This window comes from Thalassophryne amazonica, chromosome 7, assembly GCF_902500255.1.
Source record: "Thalassophryne amazonica chromosome 7, fThaAma1.1, whole genome shotgun sequence".
NCBI classification, from domain to species: Eukaryota; Metazoa; Chordata; class Actinopteri; order Batrachoidiformes; family Batrachoididae; genus Thalassophryne; species Thalassophryne amazonica.
Genome location: NC_047109.1, coordinates 75,220,924 through 75,237,595, shown reverse-complemented (window position 1 = coordinate 75,237,595; position 16,672 = coordinate 75,220,924). Strand labels below are relative to the sequence as shown.

The 16,672-nt window shown below is 42.1% G+C and overlaps 1 protein-coding gene across 1 annotated transcript in view; it reads left to right on the top strand.

Moving 5' to 3' along the window:
• The first annotated feature begins 1,669 nt into the window (after positions 1-1,669).
• The window catches only part of zyx (zyxin), a 43,675-nt gene continuing 28,672 nt past the window's right edge, over positions 1,670-16,672 (top strand). Inside the window, 1 exon segment of the mRNA XM_034174535.1 lies at positions 1,670-1,903. The gene's annotated coding sequence lies outside the window, so the exon portion shown is untranslated.

Sequence of the window (16,672 nt, the reverse complement as noted above, 5' to 3'; positions counted from 1 at the left end):
CCCAGGTGGCCACTGCCTCCGCTCGTCGGATCCGGTACTGCTGGCGGGAGATGAGCAACAACACACAGGTGTGGATGCGACCGCACCCAGTAACGGAGAGGGGAGAAGCCGCCTCCACCTCTTGTCAAAGTACAGCAGGAAGGTGAGTACTTATCCAAGCAATGAAGCTATCAGTAGTCAACAGTCCTGAAAAGGTTTAACAAGTTTAGCTGGTTGTTCAGAATATAAATGCAGAGAATATTACCTCAGTCTTAGGCGATATCTCGGCACTGAGGTGGAGACGCCGTCCTCCTGATATACCTCTGTGCTGAGTGGAACAGCTGTGTCTGGTGATGGGTGACAGCTGTCACCCAGGCTACTCCCATAAGGCGGCAGCGCTCTCTGGTGCCTGGAGCCCGCACTCCAGGCAGGGCGCCCTCTGGTGGTGGTGGGCCAGCAGTACCTCCTCTTCAGCGGCCCACACAACACACAATCTCTTCACCCAAAGCAAACAAAGGCTGTTTTAAGCAGAAACAAGGCGATACTCCGTGACGTTTTGAAATGACTGATGTGTAGCCACGACGCTCTGATCGCTTTCTCTGTCTTTTATGATGAAATAATGCTGAATTTATGTGGAAACGATTGTTGTACAAAAGCTTCAGATATCTGTCGCTGAGACAGATGATGACTGGAGTGCAGTTTTAAGCAGAAACAAGGTGATAATCCATGAACCGCGGTTAATGACGCATGCACAGTGAAGGCAGGGCGGACCGATTTTTAGGGGGGGACCGTTAGGTTGGTGACACTGACACCAATGAGCCTCAAGGCCTATATAGGAGGATGTTTTTGTCACTGCTTTACTGTCTGAAATATACAACAGTGTTGTCAACCGAAATGCAAAAATCCACTACTTCTTGTCTTTGATGGAAGTATGTGCTCTCAGAATGCCCTTCTAGTTGACTCTGTTCATAGACTAGCCTCGCTGTACATTTTCTTCAACCATAGTAATTCTTTGTGTCTAAAACCCAGACTGTTTCCAGTGTCTGCATCTAATCAAGCCTCCACCCCCATTATCTCTCCCTCGCCTCCCCCTCTCTCCCTCAGTGTGACCTTACAAGGAGAGGCAACAGGGTTGATGTCATTGAATGAAGAATGCTGCAGGAATCCAGAGAGAAAAGAGAGGAGCAGCAGGAGGAGCAGGAGGAGGAGGAGGAGGAGGAGGTTCTGACTGGACAGTTTATGAACACACACACACACACACATTACATAGTTAGAAGGGGGGGTTATATAGCGATCTACAAGTCTACAGCCAAAGTCAAACGAGAAAGAACTTGTTTGGAAGGAGGGTTTCATTCCTTTTGCACACAGAAGAACACAGGGGGAGGGTCCAATGGGCAGAAGAAGAAGTTAGCATCAGAGACAAACTCAGCTTAGTCATAAAGGAACAAAGGGAGAAAGGGGGGAAGTAAAAGGACGCTTCACACTACAGAGTACTCACAAAGTAAGTTCTCTCTAATCGAATTTGTTGTGAATTTGGATAAAAGTAAACTCTGGTGTAGACTAGGTTACCTAATAAGGTAACGTTTTCTGCCCTGTGCGTGGATTAATCATCTCCACACATAAAGGGGGTTGGCACGTTTTAAGTCTGTAATATGGTGTATTTACATTTTATGTAATATATACAGCAGTGGAGATTGTGTGTGAAATATACCTTTGAGTTTGGGTGACTTTTTTTTTATTTTATTAGTCTTCTGATGGACGCCGCTGATAAAGAATAGCTTGTGTGCACTATGCGGAAGCTTCAGCACGAAGGGAGGAACAAAGTTAACTAAGCTAGCTATCTAGCTGCAGCACTACAGCTTTAACTTTAGCTTTTCGAAGAGTTTAAACTTAATGACAGCGCCGTTAAAAGACGCCGTCTGCGGTAAGATTAAGTAATTGAAATAAGGTGGCCGGACTGGGAGCGTGGAGGTGTGTTTGAACGGTATGACCTAAGCTAACGATGTTTAGTCGTGTCATTGGCACGTCCCGTTTGTAGTGATAGATGATGTTGAAGCTAATAGATTGAAAACGAGGATTGGAGTGAAAATGAGCAAAGTATTCTGTGATTTATGAAGATTTTCACGTTAAAATCTGCTACGTTCAGGGCGCAGCGCTAGCTTTAGCCAAAAAAAAGCCTTTGTGGTTTATCTTTAGCGGTTAGAGGTCCGTGGTGATGGTTATTAACCCGTTTGTAAGGAGTTTGTGGACGCTGGCAGCTGTCAAAGGTTTGGTTTACAGCTGGCAACTCGTTAACCATATCGAATGGGTGGTTTTATCGAGGTGTATTTAACGTATTATGTATTGAATAGTCTTTTTTTATTGTATGTGTGTTGCTGATGAGTTCGTGTGACATGACTGCAGCAACAGAGCTGACATGATGATTCTATTATAGTCATTAGATAATTGATCACTCATTGCTTTCTGCTGCTTAAAACAATGGGAGGTTTTGCTGTGGGGTTTTTTTCTGTGAAATGCACATCTTTGGATTGTTTGTGCAAGACATTGAAGAGGTTATGTTGTGCTTTGAAAAATAATGGGTTTTTCTCCATACAATGCGGAGTTGCATCAGGAACGGCATCCGGTGTAAAACTTGTGCCAAATCAACATGCAGGTCCACCTTGGATCTGCTGAGTGAAAACAAGGGAGCAGCCGAAGGGACTTGCTATGTAAAAATAATTGGCTGTTGCTATTGATACTGGTACCGTACGCAAATTGTGAAGTGCTAGTCATTGTTATTTTAGGTACCCAATGTCATGGTTCATAAACTTAACTTTAACCCTATTCGCCCTATTGACGTTTTAAATCCTGCAAAACTTCGGAGAGGTCGCCGCGCTGTGAGATCTCAGTAACATTGAGAACTGCATTTAGACGCTCTAATCACTGCACTTTAACCACTGCACACGAACAACACCATTAACATTGCAACATAAAACTATTTTTATATTGTGCCTAAAACTCTTAGGAATATATTATCTGGGTATATACACGTTATTGTGTTTGTTTTATGTAAACGTGAGAATCACAGGTTGTTTCTCCGTTATTTTCAATGGGAGCTGCTGTGAGCTACGCTCGCTTCCTGATCATGTCGTTCTGGGGAAAGTGAATTTTGCTCTTTAACGTCTTGATTATTGTTCTTTACAACACTGTTTGTCCTCTTTGTTCCAGACTAATATATATAATACGAGGGCTGTCAATAAAGTAACGGTCCTTTTTATTTTTTTCAACTATATGGATTTCATTCATATGTTTTTACGTCAGACATGCTTGAACCCTCGTGCGCATGCGTGAGTTTTTCCACGCCTGTCGGTGACGTCATTCGCCTGTGAGCACTCCTTGTGGGAGGAGTCGTCCAGCCCCTCGTCGGAATTCCTTTGTCTGAGAAGTTGCTGAGAGACTGGCGCTTTGTTTGATCAAAATTTTTTCTAAACCTGTGAGACACATCGAAGTGGACATGGTTCGAAAAATTAAGCTGGTCTTCAGTGAAAATTTTAACAGCTGATGAGAGATTTTGAGGTGATTCTGTCACTTTAAGGACGTTTCACGGTGCGAGACGTCGCGCAGCGCTCTCAGGCGGTGTCATCAGCCTGTTCAAGCTGAAAACCTCCACATTTCAGGCTCTATTGATCCAGGACGTCGTGAGAGAACAGAGAAGTTTCAGAAGAAGTCGGTTTCAGCATTTTATCCGGATATTCCACTGTTAAAGGAGATTTTTTTAATGAAAGACGTGCGGACGGATCCGCACGTCAGGACGCAGCCGACGCGGTGCGGCGGCACAGGAAAAACACCTCTGTGTTGATAACCATTTGTAAAATCCAGGCGGCTTTTGATGGCTTTCAGTGGAGTGAGTATATGAGAAATTGTTTAACAGGCAGGACATGTTCCAACTTGTCCTTAAGGCTTTCAACAGAGGTGTTTTTCCTGTGGCGGAGCGTCGCGGCGGCTGCGTCCCGACGCGCGGACCCGTCCGCACGTCTTTCATTAAAAAAATCTCCTTTAACAGTGGAATATCTGGATAAAATGCTGAAACCGACTTCTTCTGAAACTTCTCTGTTCTCTCACGACGTCCTGGATCAATAGAGCCTGAAATGTGGAGGTTTTCAGCTTGAACAGGCTGATGACGCCGCCTGAGAGCGCTGAGCGACGTCTCGCACCGTGAAAAGTCCTTAAAGCGACAGTATCACCTCAAAATCTCTCATCAGACGTTAAAATTTTCACTGAAAACCAGCTTAATTTTTCGAACCGTGTCCACTTCGATGTGTCTCACAGGTTTAGAAAAAATTTTGATCAAACAACGCGCCAGTCTCTCAGCAACTTCTCAGACAAAGGAATTCCGACGAGGGGCTGGACGACTCCTCCCACAAGGAGTGCTCACAGGCGAATGACGTCACCGACAGGCGTGGAAAACTCACGCATGCGCACGAGGGTTCAAGCATGTCTGACGTAAAAACATATGAATGAAATCCATATAGTTTTTGAAAAAAATAAAAAGGACCGTTACTTTATTGACAGACCTCGTATGTCTGAAATTTGGTTAGCGTTTATTAAATTCTATGCAGATTAAACGTAGCAGACACGGATTATTTGTTAAAATTGTTTTAGCAAGTTTTCGGGGTATCATGCATGTAGTCTCTTATTAATGTGACGAAAAGCACAAAAAATACATTTGTGTAGTATAATATTCATTTACAATTGTCATCATGTGGATTCTCTATGTTGTTTGACTGCAGCGACTCTCTGGTGCGCAACAGATTATGGGATACATCAATAGGGCAAATACATTTTGAGCTTGAAATTTGTCAGTTGCCTCTTGTACAGCTTGGATGCCACTATGCCTGTCTTTGTCTTACTGATCTTATTTGATGCAGTATGATCATAGTGGTTTATTGGATGCCTACAAAGTGATGGTATACCGTGTCAATAGCCACTTCACAAATAATTTGTAAAACATTACAGGTTAAATCATTGCTGGGTTCAATGCTAATGCTCGTCCAGTTGTGTGTGATAAATAGAAAAGCTGTTCAGACAGTGGGGTACTCATTACCTTGTCTAAATCAGACGAGTGTACATTTGTAGTTTTTAAAGTGGTCAAGTACTTTTTCTCTTCATCGTAAACACAGAGCTTGACTATCCAGATGATGCCATTGTAATTCTCATCTTTAAATCTCATGACAGTGAAACTTCTTGGTTGACTTTCTGTGGGAATCTTAGGGATGTGCCTCCTTTGGACAAAGGGAAAAAATATACATTGTGTACTTGTAAAACCACTGAAGTGTATACACTGTTAGTATTACCACTTGAGATGGAATTTTCTCTATACAACAACAGCATTACCCACTTACAGACAGTAATGATGGTGAGTTGAAGTCTCATTTATGCTTTGAGACTTCCCAGCCAATTACTACACCAAAAGCTTCATTACTTGAAGCTGCAGCTGGGCGACGGGGGGGATTATCACTGTTTTTGTTTCATGTTGATCAATATCAGTATTTGTGACTATATTTATAATCTGATATTGCTGCCAGTTTTGAGTATGCTGATGATGGCTGAAACTAGATACTTTGTGTTGAATGTTATTTTACTTTTTGGACATGCTTTCCATATAATAACCTGTGTCGGCCTGGCTTTTATTGTGAAAGGTCAGGATGGGAGTCATCGTGTTTTTTTGGGGGGGTTTTTTCCACCTTGCTTATGTTTGACAGTGACTTCAGTGTAGAAAGGTTTGCAAATCTTGGTCCACACAATGAAACATCTGTGTCTTTATTTTGTTATCCTGTTTATTTGCACAATTATAACCCTGTTAGATAACCTTTTTTGTCAACAATTTTCTAAGCTTCAGAGGATGATGTGAATTCACTTTCACAATTACTTCTCGTGCCCCACAACAGTTCCACTGGCATAGCTGCCAGAGCACTGGTATCAGCTGCTAAAACAGTCAGACCAGTTGTAAGTTTGATGGTCAATGCCAGAGCTGAGAAAATAAGTGCCTACATGTGCACCCAGAGTCTTCACATATCAACTAGAAATGCTACGGATATATAGCAGGACGGAGTCCTCAAGCGTATGAACATGTAAATTATTTGGTATTCATTATTTGTGTCCAACATCAATGGCTCATGCTCAAATTAAAGTGACAATGTCTAAATGTATATGGATTTGACAGCCAGACATTTCTAACTTTGGGGACAGACATTCTAGTTTAATATAGTGTCTGCTTGTCAGAATGCCCAGGGTGAAATTATGCCTAAAATGTTTGAACATTGTTCAAACTCCCACCTCTCCATATATTTCAATAAAATGTCTGATTTCATCACAAATAACTCACCTGTTGAATGGCAGATCCATTCCACCTTGAGTGCAACTCTCAAATTGACATCGTCATCAGAATCAAATTTATTGCCAAGTAAATTCTCACATACAAGGAATTTGATCTGGTGTTAATGGTGCATAAACAACAATAATGAAAAAAATATTCTGTAAGAAGTAAAAGAGTAAAATAGGCAAGACTATGTTCACTGTTTAAATAAATATAATGTAGTGGGATGGGGCTGTGCAAAAGCATGTGATTGGTGTGCAGATGTACAGTATCTTTCATTGCAGGGATGACCAGTCTGTACTTTGTGGAGGCGGGGGGGCACTTGAGTTCCTGGGTGAAGGTGATCCCCAGGTATCGGAAGGATTCTACGATGGCACCTGGGGAGTCACACAGGGTGATGGGGGTAGCCAGGACTGGGTTCTTTCTAAAGTCAATAACCATCTCCACTGTCTTGAGGGTATTGAGCTCCAGGTTGTTCTGAAAGCACCAGAACACCAGGTGATCAATCTCCCATCTGTAGGCAGACTCATCCCCATCAGAGATGAGTCCAATGAGGGTTGTATTGTCTGTGAACTTCAGGGGCTTTATAGACTGGTGACTGGAGGTATAGCTGTTGGTGTACAGGGAGAAGAGTAGAGGAGAAAGAACGCAGCCTTGAGGGACATTGCCAGCTCTCGCTACCTCACCAGCATCACCAAAGTCACATCCCACCCCAGCAACCACCTGTTTGACCTACTACCCTCCGGCCGACAGTATAGGTCAATCAAAACTAGGACAGACAGACTCGGGGACAGCTTTCTCCCCAGAGTGATCATTGCACTGAACAATAACAAATCACTCTAATCCACACCTTTCAAGTTTCTTGTGCAATATCTGTAAACCATGTGCAGTTTGCCCATGCAGTGTGATTTCATAGTTGTGTATAATTCTCATTTTACATTTTACTTGGTCCACATTTTGTTTTATTTTATTTTACCTTATGTTTATATTAGTTGTACATATACGCTGAATAATTTACCATTAAATTTCACTGTCTTTTATTTGGCTAAAAATTACTTGCACCACGGAAAGCACCTTTTTGAAGTTGCACTCAAATCTCGTTGTAATGCAAATTACAATGACAATAAAGACGATTCTGATCCGGTACTGATGGACCATGTGTTGGAAACGTGCCCTCCCAGCTTCACATGCTGCCTCCTGTTGGACAGGCGTCAGTGATCCATCTGCAGGTGAAGTTTGGCACGCCAAGCTGAGAAAGCTTGTCCTGTATCAGGGCCAGGACGATCATGTTGAAAGCAAAGCTGAAGTCCACAAACAGAATCCTGGCATAGATTACTGGGGAGTCCAGATGCTGGAGGATGAAGTGGAGGGCCATGTTGACAACTGTCCCATGCATACTTCAGAATTTGTGAAACCTTTTTAGAATGTGAAAATCTTGTTTATAATAAGCATGAGCCAGGAAAAGGACTTGTGTGAAGAGACTGATTGTGGTTATTGATGCTTCTGTAAGATGGAAATAAGTAAATCAATACATGTGATCATCAATACAACAAATTTGAATGACTGTATAATGTGGTGAGGAAAAAGTCTTGCTTAAGCGTTGTCTCAATAACTCAAAACACATGATTAGAAATCTTGGTTCAGGGTTTTTACTCATCTTGTGACCTTTTTTTTTTTTTTTTTTTTTTTCCTTTTTTTGTAGTGAGGGTGGTAAAACCCGCACTAGTAAGAAGAACATTTAGTTGGAACTCGGACCTTGAGAGAAAACCTGTTGGTCTGTAGACCAACTCCAATCTGAAAGTGATCATGGCACTGCTGGTCTTATCATAACCAATGACCTGTAAGATTGGACATAATTTGTTTTTTTTCCCTCGTGATTAGTGACCCCCAACCTAGACACATGCTTCCCAGAAACTCTTTCCTTATTAACATTAGAACAATAGGCATTTTCATCAGTGACAGACTAGACAAAGAGAGGGTTATTGCAAGTACCCCATCCATCCATTGTTAAAGTAGACCTGCATTGAAATCAATGCAGTCAGATCTTTGGACCAAAAAATGACTTATATTTACACATAAGATCCTTCTGAATGTAGTAAAGTAAATCTGCAAGCCCACATCTGTCATTCAACGGAGAAGTCTTCATTTAAAAATGAGAAATTTACAGCTAAAATTTAGCCCTCCGCAAAACTGTCATCACATCCGGGACGCTGCCGAGACGTCAGGGAGAAGACCCTATCCCAGCATGCATTGCGCACGCCAACTGTAATTTGTGGATTTACGTCAGTTTGCATCTGCACCTTTTTCTTGTCTTATACGGAAGGATCTACTTTTTTAAAACTTCATATTGTCTTGCAGTACGCTTGGTGAGTACACATTTCTTTTATTTGTGCTTGAAAATTATTTTTGGGGACTTTTTCATACGCCCGTTTGAGTGGTGTCGCATTGAAAAAATCTAAAGAAAATCTACTGTCTTTTGCCTCCGGTGTTACCGTCGCGGGGTACGGAGGCGAGACCCGCAAAGAATCCAAGTCATTAAAAAGATATAAACCTCTCTCAGCGGCCATGGAGCTCTGCGGCTCTGATTACCGAGACGTGCGGCGCTGTGGATTATGCCACAAGAAGTCTGTCCTTGCGAGCAACAGGTGTCACCAGCCGGTCCGCATCAAAACGGCGAGCGTAGTCTCTGGACTTGTGCCAAGTTGGCTGCATCTCCATTCAATAGACAGAGCCGTGTCTGCGGCTGCACAGCAGACACGGGGGTGTGAATGGCCCGCGGTGGAATTTAACGAGCGCATGCACTCGGCAAGTGCATCGGAGGCAGTGAGAGCGAGGCGTCGGGGAAGAACGGCGCCCGCTGTTGATGCCGCTGCTGATCTGAGCATGCAGAGCTGTATCTCACATTCATTGCAGCTTACTTTTGAATGTTGAAACCAGGATGTGTATAACAGTAACATTACTAACAGATAAAATCAATTTCAATGCGGGATCGGACTGAAGGTGGGAGCGTTCCGTCTTGTCCCCGACGTCATGGAAATGGTCCAGATGTACAAACTGTTTTCATGGAGGGCTAAATTTTAGCTGCAAATTTGTCGTTTTTAACGAATATTTCTCCGCTGAATTACAAATTTGGGCTTACAGATTTACTTTACTGCATTCACAAGGGTCTTTATAAATACATATCAGCTATTTCTTTCTGAAATCTGACCACATTTATTTCAATGCAGGTCTACTTTAAGAATGTTGGCTTTTTTCTTCTTCTTGTTTTTATATACTGAAATGTGGATGTTGACAAATGATTAGTGAATTTATGATTATTTTACAAAGGAACTCCAACATAGTTGAAATACACACACACACACACACACACATATATATATATAACTGTTTTCTTTTGTTCGGAAGTGGATACAAAAATGTATGTAATGACACATAACAATAATAGGAACCATTATTAAAAGTATAATACAAATCATAATTCATTTTAAAAGCATTAAGCATTAGGTAAACTCTTCCATAATGCAATTGCTCTTACTTGTACTAGAAAAAAGTTTTTCTAAGATTTAGTCTAGACCTTTTCACCTCAAGGTTCAGCTCATGGCCTCTCAGGCCAGCATACCTTCTCATTTCAAAGAAAATTTCAGTTTACGTTTTCGTAGCTGTGCAAAATTTTATACATTTCAGTCTAATCACCTCTGATACGTCTGTCATGTAAAGTGGTTAGACCCAGATCAGCAAGTCTGTCCTCGTAGGACGTCTTTGCATCTTTTCCTATAATTTTTTATTTTTTAACGATGCCCAAGCCTGAACACTATAGTCAAGATGAGGGTGTACAAAGCTCTTACATAAAAGACGGAAGTACTCCTTGTCGATATACGAGAAAGAGCTTTTTATCATGCCCAATACACTATTTGCTTCAAGACCCGGTCACACGGCATTCAACGAATCCTGAAAGAAGGGGGGGAGTAAAAAAGTCACAAGTCATCAAGAAAAGGTGGACGAATGAGGAGACAATTGCTGCAGCTGCATTCAAGTACCGTCGGAAATTGCACAACTTTTTTGTTTCAAATTCAGCAGTTGCTTGTGGCAAGAGTGTGGTTTTCATTTTATTTTTGGTAAATTAATTCATTGTATCCACACAAAAGATTAAATCTGGCCTATATAAGGTACCTGAGCCCAGTGAAACTGACCTCCCCCCAACCCAGATTAAAAAAAAAAATAAATCCAAGCAAACAGGCTCAGTTTGCCCTGTAAGCTCTGATGGTACATGAACGCAGCAGCAGCGCTCACAAATCGGCTTCTGCACTGTATGAAAACATTCTGCTGGTCGAACAAAGTCTAACAAAACGCTAACGTTACAAAAACTAAACTAACAATAAAAAAACTGTCAAGAACTACAGCAAAACAAAATACGGACAAATTGATGGTTTTCAGTGGCATTTCAAATTTTTTGACAGTTTAAAAATCCTGACAAATCGCCAGCTGCAGGAACAAAGCTGCTTGGTTAAACAATGTCAACAAAAGTCCAGATTTCTTGTTTCGTGTGGGCTTCATTGCCCTTCGTTAAGTGCCGTGTGACCGGGCCTTTAGCCACCGACACGGCTATGTGCCTAGAGAAAGACAAATTGTTTGAGATCAAGACGCAAACATCTTTTTCTTCTGTGACAGTCTCCAGCATCTTCTCTTTCATAATATAATTGTAACATGTACCCCCCATGTGAAGAACGTAACATTTTTGCTCGTTGAAGCCAAGTAACCGCTCATCACACCATGCGATAAGACTATTTATATCTTCTTGGAGTTCCTCCCAACTGATAAGAAAAAGTACGGGATGATCCTCCTTGGTATTGTCAGCATAAATTTTACAGCTAGATTTTATTGCACTCGGCAAGTCATTAATAAATACCATTGTTGCAGACTCACGGCTGCCATTCACTGAGAAAATATTCTATCCATTTGCAGAGTTTTCCTCCAGTGCCATACTTCCATAGCTTATATATCCGCCTGGAATGTGGCACCAAATGAAACGCTTCTTTAAAATATAATGCATAACATCATTTTGCAACACATCTCAAATGACATTTTACAAAGCCGTAGTGATATGTGTAGCCATATGTGGAACTAAAATTAGTTCTTCTGTAATGCAGTGAGCCAGTACTGATGTAATTGTTTTTATTTTTGAATGTGTTGTGAGCTCCTCTTTAACTGTTGCTGGATCATAAATTCTGAAATGTAAGGGCCCCTTCACACATAACACAAAAGATACAGAAACCATAAGAAATTGGGCAACCAAAAATGAAATGGGGAACCACAAAACATTCCACCTGCTGTCAGGAGGGACACATGGTCAGACAGGCGTGCATGATACCACGACGACGGTATTGTTCACGCGCATGAACGCAGTGCATGTACGTGGAAAGTCACACGCACACAGCAGCGGAGCAAAAAATTAATAAGACACCACAATAATACTTTTGTTAATTCCTGTAATAAAGAGCGGATTTAGCCTCCGCCTAGGCGTGAAATGACGTGGATCACTGTTCTCCCTTTTATGTTTTACATTAATTATCTGATGTGCCCGGCTCATGAAGAGCCGGGCTCTCGCGTCGTGAACACATCAGCCAGCATGTCATGTCCAGCGCGTAGTGATCCACTGCACATGTGATATGTGGGGAAATCCTGCAGTGACACGCGCCTCGTGATTTCCTGCATGGCACGATATTCACCAGCGTTGCAGTGTGCTGACGCCGTGGTCAGCTGTAGCAATATGTATTTTAATTTATTTTCACGTGAGGTCAGCATGCCAACGTCTGCGCCTCACAGTACAGTTATGTGAGGTCATATCCTACAAGTCATTACAGGTGTTCCTGAGCTGTGGCTTGCAAGCACAGACATCTGAACAGCTGCACGGCACAGGGGGACACGGCCACCTCTGTCAGCGGACCTCCACAGCTCACAGAAAAAAGCTCACTTTCTGTACCTTCATTCTTTGGTTTTTGTTCTATGTATGTACTATGTGTATGTCCTGCATCTGTCTGTCAGTGTTTGTAATGTAACACGTCGTGTGCACTGAGCCATTTTTTAAAATTCCAACTTACTTTAGTTTTCCAAGGATGATGGCACCCCCCCCCCCCCCCCCCCCCCCATTTTTTTCAATCTATAACCTACTGTACCATGCAGTTGAGCTTATCTCCTTCCCATCTTTAAAGCGGTCCCTAGGTAAGAGTGTACAAAATGAGAACTAGCAGGCTTATGGCACGCAAACCAATTTTGGCAGCTACTCTTTTAGCTGACTGAAAAGCGGACATTACACAGTGTTCAAAAGTTACCATATGCAGTAAATATGAATTATGCTGTCACCCTACCTTTAACTTGAATAATGACATCCTACACCACACTTAATCATCATACTTGTTCCCTTTTCTGAAGATTTTGACTACTTAGGGTGTCTGTTGTATCCAGTACATGCTGAAAGTTTGTCTTATCCATCACCATTCTCCTTATCTGTGGGGCATCTATCCCCAACTGTCTCTCCAACATCATCCAACTTGGGGAGCGTTCATCAAAGTGCACAATGATGTCCTGCACCATACTTGTAAAATATGCTGTCTTAGTGTTCTAAGTGGTGGGGGGAAAAAATGAATGAAAACCTGAGAAAATGTCATGGGTAAATGTAATTGTGGTCTGCCTCTGAACATCAGTCTATACCTCAGTGTGAAAGTGAGCCAGAATCTAAGATGTGCAATCTCATCTTAGTACTGCTAACTACAAACATGAGCTTTCTACCAAGTTATAGTTTGTCATACCACAGTCCTTTACAAACATCAATGAAATACAAGGTTTGTTAGAAAAGTATCGGACCTTTTTATTTTTTGCAAAAACCATATGGATTTGAATCACGTGTGATTGCATCAGGCAAGCTTGAACCTTCGTGCACATGCGTGAGTTTTTTCACGCCTGTTGGTTGTCATTCGCCTGTGAGCAGGCTTTGTGTGAGCAGTGGTCCACCCCTCTCATCAGATTTTTATTGCGAATAAAATGTCTGAATGATTTGGAGCTTTGCTACATCAAATTTTTCCAGAAACTGAGAGACCTCCAGGTGGACACCATTCAGAAAATTCAGATGGCTTTCAGGGACGATTTTATGGGGATTACACATATTAAGGAGTGCTCCAGCCGGTTTAAAGACCGCCCACAGCTGCTGAGAGCGCGGCGCACTCCGAGCGCCGATCGACAGGCTGAAACCCCGCTGAAACAACCAGATCATTTCCAACATGAAGGCTATGTTGATCCGGGACGTCGTCTAACTTCCACAAAAATGGCAGAAGACATGGACATCAGCACTTTTTCGGCACATTCCACTGTTACAGGAGTTTTTTTTTCATGGAAAGAGAAGCGGAGGGATGCGCCACGGAGCCGCTCATGGCGCGGGACAAAACCACCTCCATGTTGGTCTCACAGGACGGCTTTCAGACGGCTTTCGGTGGCTTTTCAGTCGTATGACTATCTGAGAAATTGTGCATGAGCTGGACATGCTACAACATGTCATGTGAGGCTTCATCACGGCGTTGCTTTGCACCATGCGGCTCCGCCGCGACGCGCGGAATTCCTCCGCTCCTCTTTCCATGACAAAAACTCCTGTAACAGTGGAATGTGCCGAAAAAGTGCTGATGTCCACGTCTTCTGCCTTTTTTGTGGAAGTCTGACGATGTCCCGGATCAACAAAGCCTTCACGTTGGAAATGATCTGGTTGTTTCAGCGGGGTTTCAGCCTGTCAATCGGCGCTCGGAGTGTGCTGCGCTCTCAGCAGCTGTGGGCGGTCTTTAAACCGGCTGGAGCACTCCTTAATATGTGTAATCCCCATAAAATCGTCCCTGAAAGCTATCTGAATTTTCTGAATGGTGTCCACCTGGAGGTCTCTCACAGTTTCTGGAAAAATTTGATGCAGCAAAGGTCCAAATCGTTCAGACATTTTATTCGCAATAAAAATCCGACGAGAGGGGTGGACCACTGCTCACACAAAGCCTGCTCAGAGGCGAATGATGAAACCGACAGGCGTGAAAAAACTCACGCATGCGCACGAAGGTTCAAGCTTGGCTGATGCAATCACACGTGATTCAAATCCATCAGGTTTTTGAAAAAAATAAAAAGGTCTGATACTTTAACAGACCTCGTATGCATGTCTAACAGAGCTGCTAAATTTTTGGTATTCTAAGACAGCTTGATGTCTACAAAGAATCAGAGGTGGAGAATCACGGCTTCAGTGAGTACAGGTCTGACCACATATTTGTTCATCCACCCCTAACCCAGCTGATTCTAATTCTAAGAACTCTTCAGGAAGTTGGATAAGCTAATCAGAGAAATCACTTGGTGCAACAGCTCTCCAACGTGTGATCACTCCTTTTTAGATGCAGACTAACGAGCAGATCTGATTTGATGCAGGTGTTAGTTTTTGGGATGAAAATTTACAGGGTGATTCCATAATTTATTCCTCAGAATTGAGTGAGTCCATATTTTTTTTTCCATCTGCTTGGTCTAAAAATGTAACCGTTACTGACTGCCACAATTTTTTTTTTCTTGATTTCTTATAGTGTTTCTTAAAGCCAGAAAGTTGCCATTTGAAATAACTTTAGTTTTGTGTCATGTCTGTGATCTGCTTTTTTTTCTACGAAATTAAACAACTGAATGAACATCCTCCAAGGCTGGTGATTCCATAATTTTTGCCAGGGGTTGTATAAGCAATACATGATAGGTCTTATACTCACTGAAGCTAGGGTTTCCCATCTCTGCAAATAAGTACAACTTGAATTTTGCATCTGTATACTGCTTCAGTGCAGTTGAAGTCGAGATGTTCTTTTAGCATAGACCTTTTGCATTAATTCAAGGGGTTTTCAAAAAAGTTTTCATTAACCATTTGGGATTCATAGCAATCTAATTCAGTTCAAATTATTTGATGATTTGAGGAAGAAACCTCAAGCAGACCATACTCAAAGGAGTGACCCTCTGCCTGGGGCATGCTACCGACACAGTAGACAATACAAGTATTAGAATCCCTCTCTGCTCTCCTTCACCCCTCCGATATTTGCATCAAAAGACAGACACTGAACAAAATTCCCACCAAAATTCCACCAGGTTTCATAACTGTATCACTATCAAATGAAACAGCCACCGAATGATAGAATTAGGGCTGAAACGATTAGTCGAGTAACTCGGATAAATCGATTACAAAAAAATGTTCGAGGCAAATTCTGTGCCTCAAAGCTTCATTTAACATTGTAGTACATATGCCAAGCCTGTGTGTGGCGCTGCAACATCCGCAGAGGAAAAAAAAAACAGAAGACTGGAGCATAACAGCTAATCAAATTAGCAACGATGGCTACCGCTTTCCAACGTGACACATAGAGTAAAATAAAGCCTTTTTAGAGAAAGATGGTCCACGCTGATCATTTGCAATAGACTTATTGTGCATTTAAAGTGAAGCAGTGTGTTTGTCTATTTTTAAAAAACACACTGTCTGCTCTACGTGGGGAAGGACTATTGACCCGGTGGCCGGCTGCTGCCTCTCTGCCCAGTGTGAGGGGCTCTCAGACCGGGCGAGTCACAGCTGTCCCCGGCTACATTGACAAGTCCACTCTTTCTTCTGTGTTTCCCTCAGACTTGCACTGAGTGTTTGACTTTTTAATTTTTGCTTTTTTTTGGGCAACACACAACACTTCACAAACACGGTAACTTAAATAAAATAATAAAATAAAAAAAACTGACTGCGAGGCTGCATGTTCAACCTCCAGCTGAAATGTAACTGCTGAAAACAAAAAAACAAAACTTAAAAATGGTTAAGTTGGAGACAACAAAACAGAAAGCCACATCCCATCACCGTTTCAGCAAAATGCCATCACTTTGGCGCAGTGACATTGTGCCATTGCTTAGGGAGAGCCCTGGACTACTGATGTTGTTTAAAAACGCGTAAGTACTTTTTAATCGATAGAATACTCGATTACTAAAATAATCAATAGCTGCAGCCCTAGATAGAATACAGTTATCCATCGTGTATTTTTATCAGTCAATGTTCTGTATCAATTTCCTCACTGCAGCCACACATGCCTTTTACTTGGCCACATTAGCAACATTAAACACACTTTCTGTAAGCATTGGTGTGAGCAATTGCAGTTTATCAGTATAGCAATAAAATTAACCCTGTAGCTATCAATAATCTTTCCTAACTGTTAAATACAGGGAAAATAACAATGGGCCAAACACTGACCTCTGAGTGACACTGTGCTTAAAAGCAGCAAATTCTTTTTTGTATCAATAAGATCATTCACCACTTTCAGAAATGCA